This window comes from Hordeum vulgare, chromosome 7H, assembly GCF_904849725.1.
Source record: "Hordeum vulgare subsp. vulgare chromosome 7H, MorexV3_pseudomolecules_assembly, whole genome shotgun sequence".
In the NCBI taxonomy this organism is placed as follows: Eukaryota; Viridiplantae; Streptophyta; class Magnoliopsida; order Poales; family Poaceae; genus Hordeum; species Hordeum vulgare.
In genome coordinates, this window is record NC_058524.1 from 518242046 (window position 1) to 518250969 (window position 8924).

Sequence of the window (8924 nt, forward strand, 5' to 3'; positions counted from 1 at the left end):
ACTTGCTGCTACTGTCACTACTGCTATTCCTTGCTACTGTTGTCACTACTGCTGTTACTTGCTACTTTGTTGTTACCTCTTGCAAGACTTTTCTGGAGCCGTTGCTGGGGAAGAATAGTCCCCCGTCAACGTGCTATTTACTGGCGCCATTGATACAACAAGTTAGGAATAGTCTGCCGTCAACAGACCCTTTTCTCGCACCGTTGCTATCATACCACTTTGCTACTGATACTTTGCTTGCAGACACTAATCTTTCAGGTGTGGTTGAAACTGACAAACTCAGCTGCTAATACTTGAGAATATTCTTTCGCTTCCCCTTGTGTCGAATCAATAAATTTGGATTGAATACTCTACCCTCGAAAACTGTTGCGATCCCCTACACTTGTGGGTTGTCAAGACCATTTTGTGGCGCCGTTGCCGGGGAAGCACAACTATATTCTCTGAGTCACTTGGTATTTACGTCTGCTGGTCAATATGAGGAATCTGATAGATCCAAGAACTAAAGTCTTGCCTTCCACTACGAAGACAGGTAAGGAACTGCCATCTAGCTCTGCACTTGATTCACCTTCAGTTATGAGTAAGTTTGCGACATCGCCTCCTGCTAGAAATCTTGATATGGCGCATGTGCTTGATGATGCTACTTCTGTTGCTCATGATGCTTATGATGATGCTATGCCTGATACTATGCGTGATGATGCTATGCTTGATACTATGCTTGATGATGCTATGCTTGATACTATGCCTGATGATGCTATGCTTGATACTGCTTTGCCTCTTGGTGCATTCCTTGATGCACAAACTGCTAGAATTGCTGCTAGATGTGATGATACTTCTGAAACTGTTGATACTATTGAAGTAGAACCTGCTATTTTGCCTGCTAGAACTAGCTCTCCTATGCCTGAATTGCCTGTTATGCCTGATACGCGTTATGTTATGGAGGGAGAGATAGCTGAGGATTTTCTTGCGTGTAAGGATAGCTATGATGTTGAGAAATTACTGCGCAAGTGGAAAGAAAAATCTCTGAACGCTAGGATGAAATACGACCCGAAGTTTGCCACTTCGCCTATCTTTGTGACTGATAAGGATTATGAATTCTCTGTCGACCCTGAGTTAATCACTCTGGTCGAATATGATCCTTTTCACGGTTATGAGTCTGAAACGGTTGTAGCCCATCTTACCAAACTGCATGATATAGCCACCCTATTCACTAGTGAGGAAAACATCTGCCACTACTATATCCTCAAGTTGTTTCCTTTCTCGCTAAAGGATGATGCTAAGACCTGGTTCACTTCTCTTGCTCCTGGTTGTGTGCGTAGCCCCAGGATATGGTCTACTACTTCTCTGAAAAATATCTTCATGCCCATAAGAAGCAAGCTGCCTTGCAGGAAATATACAACTTTGCTCAAGCTGAACAAGAGAGTCTCCCACAAGCTTGGGGGAGGCTTATCCAGCTACTGAATGCTTTGCCTGATCACCCTCTTGAGAAGAATGAAATACTTGATATCTTCTATAATGGACTTACCGATGCTTCCAAAGACCACCTAGATAGTTGTGCCGGTAGTGTTTTTAGGGAACGAACCGTAGAACAAGCTGAGATTCTACTGAATAACATCTTGTGCAATGAGAATGCTTGGACTATTCCCGAACCACCTCCTAAGCCAACTCTGAAGAAAAGAGGTATTCTATTCCTCAGTCCCGAAGATATGCAAGATGCTAAGAAATCTATGCGAGAGACAGGCATTAAATCTAAAGATGTCAAAAATCTACCACCTATCGAAGAGATCCATGGTCTTGATAACCCAATACAGATAGTAGAAGTAAATTCTCTGCGTAGGTTTGATGAGAGTGATATTCTTTTTGATAAACCTGCTAGCTTATGCATGGATGAATTTGATAACTTTGTTGTCAAACAACAGAGTTTCAATGATTATGTTAGCAGACAATTGGAAAAGAATGCTCGAATGCTTAGTCATTTAAGTGCTTGTGTGGACAGAAATGTCAATGATCTTAAGCTTCTGAGTAAACATGCCTCTATGGTTACTACTCAGGTAGAACAAGTACTTAAAGCTCAGAATGACTTGCTCAATGAGTTGAATGACAATTCCGTCAGAGTCGTCACTAGAGGCGGTAGAATGACCCAAGAACCTTTGTATCCTGAGGGTCATTCGAAAAGAATTGAACAAGATTCTCAAGGAGTTAGCACTCATGCACCTAGTCATCCTAGAAAGAAGAAGAAAGATGATAGGGATGTGCACGCTAGCAACCATGTTGCTGCTACACCTGAGAGTCCAAACGATGTCTTTGTCTCTGAAGCTGAAACACAATCTGGTGATGAACATGAGCCTAATGATAATATCAATAGTGATGTTCATGAAGATGCTCAACCTAGCAATGAAAAGGATGTGGAGATAGAACCTAGTGTTGATCTTGATAACCCACAGCCTAAGATTAAGAGATACGATAAGAACGACTTCGCTGCTAGGAAGCATGGTAAAGAAAGGGAACCATGGGTTCAGAAACCTATGCCATTTCCTCCCAAACCATCCAATAAAAAGGATGATGAAGATTTTGAGCGCTTCATTGAAATGAGCAGACCTGTCTTTCTGCAAATGCGTTTGACACATATGCTCAAAATGTCTCTGTATGCTAAGTACATGAAAGATATTGTGACTAATAAGAGGATACCTGAGGTTGAGATTTCCACCATGCTTGCTAATTATACTTTCAAGGGTGGAACTCCTAAGAAACTAGGTGATCCCGGTGTACCTACTATACCTTGCTCCATTAAAGGCAACTACGTTAGAACTGCGTTATGCGACCTTGGAGCCGGTGTTAGTGTTATGCCTCTCTCTCTTTATCGTAGACTTGAACTGGATAAGTTTACACCCACCGAAAAATCTTTGCAAATGGCCAACAAATCAACTGCTTTCCCTATAGGCATTTGCAAGGACGTGCATGTTGTGGTTGCTAACGTCACTATCTTAACAGATTTTGTTATCTTGGATATTCCTGAGGACGATGCCATGGCGGTCATCCTCGGAAGACCCTTTTTAAACACCGCAGGGGTTGTTATAGATTGCAACAAAGGCAATGTCACTTTCCATGTCAACGGTAATGAGCATATGGTGCACTTCCCGAAGAAACAATATCGAGTACATTGCATCAATGCCATCGAAAAAACTTCATCGATTCTTATTGGGAGCTTTGAATGCCCTATTCCTCGTGTCAAGATGAAGTATGATTTGCTTGTTGGGGAGATACACATCCCCATTGAGGTGACCTAGTGACTATTCGAAAATTCTCCGCTCTCTTTTGCGATTCGAAAAAGTTTGTCGAGGAGACTTGATCAACCCCATTGACGGATTTCTTTCGATGACCATGAGATGGATGAATCAAGGAGTCACAAATCTCTGTTCCAAGCCTTCACTTTAGGTTGCTTAGGAGAAAAATGATAAATTTAGTTTAGTTTTCCCTATTTTCTGTTTTAGCGTCCGGTAGAAAGTACCCCGAAAATAAAAGTTCTCCGAACGCCGTGAAAATCAAGTATGCTTTTTTCTGGATTTTTTGAAAAATTCTGAGATAAAGAGCTTGTTTGGGGGCTGCACCAGTGAGCCACAAGCCCTTGGGGCGCGGGACCCCCCTAGACGCGCCACCGAGGCTTGTGGGGCCCACAGGCACCCCCTCCACTCATTCTTGCTCTCATCTGGTTCTCCTACCTCCAGAAAAAATCGTTTCGCAGCTCAAACCCGTGTTCTTGCTCCTCTTCCTGGGATTTTCGATCTCTTTGCTCAAATCACCATTCTCCGAACTGTTTTGGGGAAATTACTCCTTGGTAAGTGACTCCTCCCTTGGTCCAATTAGTTTTTGCTCTAGCGCCTTATACTCCGCGTATTTTTGCTGCCTTGGTGACCATGTTCTTGAGCTTTGCATGCTGATTTTAGCTGGTCCCAAGTAGTTTTGATGCATAATATGGCCTCTAAGCACTTGTTGGAGTAGTTGCTACGAGTTTAGTTGAGCCTTGTTCACTTTTCCTTAGAATCACTAAAAAATTCAGAATTTTTCAGAGATAGAAAAGGGAAAAGTTGAGGAGGTTCTTAAGAGGCTCGTCAAGCCGTGACCCCAAGGATGATGGGAATGAGAAGAAGCCCAAGTATACGGTCCCTCGAGTCGTGGAAGTTCGAGCGTGCGAGTGGCCAAGCGACGTGTTCTTACGCGCCGCTAGAATTTATGAGGACTTTTATCACTTGGTGGAGAACGCAGGCCTTACCGCCTTCGTTGAAGATAAGTGTCTGCAATACCTCCTCCTCACTAATATCTTCGTACAAAGCTTTAACTTCTATCCGAGGAAGAATCCTCCTATGGTTGAGTTCAAACTTTATGATATCCCCTAGCGCATGTCACTCCAGGATTTTTGCAATGTTTGCAAACTACCTTACGTTGGGGATATTCATGAACCTCGTCCACGGGACTTGGAAGCTTTCATCGATACAATTGTTGTAGGAGAGGAGAGAGGAGTGTCTTGCGCTAGAGCTGCTAGCACTCATTTTCCTGTGCTTCGGTACTTCTCACTATTTGTGGGAAAATGTTTGATTGGTCGTGGGGAAGCTGGGTCCCTTAGCTCGCCAGATCTTGCGGTCTTGCGCAAAGCCCTTTATAACGATAAAACTTATAGCTTGGGCGCTATAGTAGCTCAACGGTTGAACACAAACTGTTCTAAGGGCATTGTCTATGGAGGTATCTATGCTACCAGTCTTGCTAGACACTTTGAGATACCTATTAGACTGGACGAGGAAGAAGAGATTCTTCTTCCCAAGAGATATCTAGATTACGATAGCATGGTTCGCCATGACTTTCTTGATAGAGATATAAATAGAAGGATGATTTATAACCTAGTATTTAGTTAGGGTACTTGTGAGACTATTACTTTGCCTGCTGCTTCTTTGTTCAATCTTCATGTAGGTAGGTACATTATTATGCCCTCGGACATCTACGCATATTGGGGCTTGGCCCAACCACAGGTGCTCGTGCCCGAGCCACCAGTCCAGTACCAGACGCCAGTTTATCAGTGGAAGCCACAGGAGCTCACACAGCAGGGGCATCCTCAGTCCACTCCGGAATACCCCGGAACTGGTTATTTCCCTCCTTGGGAGTAGACCAACTTAGGCCAAAAGCCTAAGCTTGGGGGAGTACGTGTTCTCACCGACTTTACATTCTTGCTTATGCTTTCACTTTGTTAGTCGATGTTCACACTTTGCCACTGTATCATCCATGCTAGTTTATTTTCTTTTTCTCATTTTGTTTTTGTGTGTCTGTCTAGTTTGAGAAACCAAAAATATTTTCTTTTTCTTCTTTTGCTTGTTGGGAGCTTTCCCGTGTAGATAGTTTTCTTTTTCTTTGGGTCAAGGTAGAAGATATTGGTTACAATGTTTAGTGGCTCTTGCATGCATACCTGTTTAGCTTTCAAAGAGTCATATTACTTTGTCTTCTCCTTTGTGTTTGCCTGCAGATTCCAGCTTTAGTCCAATGCACGAGCACTCTTATTATTGTTCACATCATTCGGTCGTGCAGGTGAAAGGCAATAATGACGATATATGATGAAGTGACTGAGCCTGGAAAAGCTGGTATGAACTCAATCTATTTTGTTTTTGTAAATATGACTAGCTCGGTGTTCCTAGTTCAGCTTTGTTGTGAGAGAAACATGTTTGCAATGACAACTTAGAGATCATAGTTGCTTATCCCATGCTTACTTTGCTAGGAGCTTATAATGGTTTGTCTTGGATACCCACATGAATGTTGAGATGACTATGATGTAGTGTGATAGGATGGTATCCTCCTTTGAATGAATCAAGTGGCTTGACTTGGCGCATGTTCAGGCATGTAGTTGAAACAAAATCAACATAGCCTCTATGATGTTCATGTTCATGGTGACTTATGTCCTACTCATGCTTGCACTCAATGTTAGTTAATCTCAATGCATTTTTATGACTGTTGTTGCTCTCTAGTTGGTCGCTTCCGAGTCTTTTGCTAGCCTTCACTTGTACTAAGCGGGAATACTGCTTTTGCATCCACTTCCATAAACCCAAAGTTGTTCCATATGAGTCCACCATACCTACCTATGTGCGGTATCTACCTGCCGTTCCAAGTAAATTTGCATGTGCCACTCTCTAAACCTTCAAGAAATAATCTGTTTTGCATGCCCGAACCGCTCATGTGGTGACAGGGGGCTATTGGTATCTTCCATGCTAGGTGTGTTATCCTCGATATGTGTTTATTCACTATCATTCACGAGAAAGGGGCCGGTAATTGGAATTCCCAGTTCCATTCTCAAATCGAAAAGATAATTGCAAACAAAACTCCCCCAAGATTGTTGGTGTGAACGGTACCCGAGGATTCGGCTAGCCGTGGAGTGTGATTGATTGGTGGTGGGGGAGTCAAAAACTTTACTTTTCTGTTTGGGAACCGCCTATAGCATGTGTAGCATGGAAGATGTTGAGAACTCTTAGTCATTGCGTTGACAATGAAAGCATGCCACCCAAAATTATTATCTCTATTTTCAAAGCTTGAGCTCTGGCACCTCTGCAAATCAATGCTTCCCTCTGCGAAGGGCCTGTCTATTTATGTTCCTGTTGAGTCATCCTCCTCTTACAAAAGCACCAATTAGAGAGCACCTCTGCCATTTTTATGCTTTGCTTTTAACTGTGTTGAGTATGACTGTGACTGGATCTTCTTTGCCATGAATTACAAGGTTTAGTCAGCCCTTGGTCTTCGAAGGTGCTCTGCATTTATGTTTTGCGGTCCCAGAAAGGGCTAGCGAGATACCATCTATTCGTACTGCTTCATGTTGTTTTGATTGAAGTGTTGACATTTGAGACTTATTATTATTTGCACGCTAGTTGATTATGCCATTGATATGAGTTCACCGTGAGACCTAGATGTCATTTGCTTATGTGGTTTGTTTGTGATCTTGCTGAAATTCTGGTTATGAGTTAGACATAGTTGCAACAACAAGATCAAACAGAGTTCGTCAAAGTTTTTCTTTTGTCTCTTTCAGTTTGTCAACTGAATTGCTTGAGGACAAGCAAGGCTTTAAGCTTGGGGGAGTTGATACGTCTCCGTCGTATCTACTTTTCCGAACTCTTTTGCCCTTGTTTTGGACTCTAATTTGCATGATTTGAATGGAACTAACCCGGACTAACGTTGTTTTCAGCAGAATTGCCGTGGTGTTGTTGTTGTGCAGAAATAAAAGTTTTCGAAATGTCCTGAAAATTTACGAAGAATTTTTCTGGAATAAATGAAAAATACCTGCGCAAAGATCCACCGGAGGAGATGTGTCAGTGGGCCACAAGCCCCTGGGCCGCGGCCACCCCCCCCTGGCGGCGCCGTGAGGGCTTGTGGGGACCATGTGGCACCACCACCTCCAAACTCAGCTCTATATATTCCGTTTCGCCCGGAAAAAATCAGAGAGAACGATTCATCGCGTTTTACGATACGGAGGCGCCGCCCCTCGTGTTCTTCATCTGGAGGGCAGATTTGGAGTCCGTTTTGGGCTCCGGAGAGGGGAAATCGTCGCCATCGTCATCATAAACCTTCCTCCATCGCCAATTCCATGATGCTCTTCATCGTTCGTGAGTAATATCATCGTAGGCTTGTTGGACGGTGATGAGTTGGATGAGATCTATCATGTAATCGAGTTAGTTTTAACGGGGATTGATCCCTAGTATCCACTATGTTGTGAGATTGATGTTGCTACTACTGTGCCATGCTTAATGCTTGTCACTAGGGCCCGAGTGCCATGATTTCAGATCTGAACCTATTATGTTGTCGCCAATATATGTGTGTTTTAGATCCTATCTTGCAAGTTGTAGTCACCTACTATGTGTTATGACCCGGCAACCCCGGAGTGACAATAGCCAGAACCACTCCCCGAGATGACCATAGTATGAGGAGTTCATGTATTCACCAAGTGTTAATGCGTTGGTCCGGTTCTTTATTAAAAGGAGAACCTTAATATCCCGTAGTTTCCATTAGGACCTCGCTGCCATGGGAGGGATGGACAATAGATGTCATGCAAGTTCTTTTCTCTAAGCACATATGACTACATACGGAATACATGCCTACATTAGATTGACGAACGAGAGCTAGTTACTTATCTCTCCGTGTTATAGCTGTTACATGATTAATCACATCCGTCATACTCATCCATCACCGATCCACTGCCTACGAGTCTTTTACTACTGGTCCTTGCTACGTTACTTTGTCGCTACTACTGTTGCTACTGCTGTTACTCTGCTGCTACTGGTTACTGCTGTTACTTGCTGCTGCTGTCACTATTGATGTTCCTTGCTACTGCTGTCACTACTGCTGTTACTTGCTACTTTGTTGTTACCTGTTGCAAGACTTTTCTGGAGCCGTTGCTGGGGAAGAATAGTCCCCCGTCAATGTGCTATTTACTGACGCCATTGATACAACAAGTTAGGAATAGTCTGCCGTCAACAGACCCTTTTCTGGCACCGTTGCTATCATACCACTTTGCTACTCATACTTTGCTTGCAGACACTAATCTTTCAGGTGTGGTTGAAACTGACAAACTCAGCTGCTAATACTTGAGAATATTCTTTCGCTTCCCCTTGTGTTGAATCAATAAATTTGGGTTGAATACTCTACCCTCGAAAACTGTTGCGATCCCCTACATTTGTGGGTTATCATGCCCCAGCATTGGCGATGCCCCTCGGAGTTGTGGCAGCCGAGTGGTTCAACCCCGTTGGTGGCGGTGAGCTGGTCGGTGTGCTCGTGTTCGAAGTACACCATCCATGCTACTTCTCAAACAACAACGCCTGAAATTGACACGTTGACGGAGACTTGCTTGCGTTGGTTTTTCCCTTGAAGAGGAAAGGGTGATGCAGCACAGGAGCAGTAAGTATTTC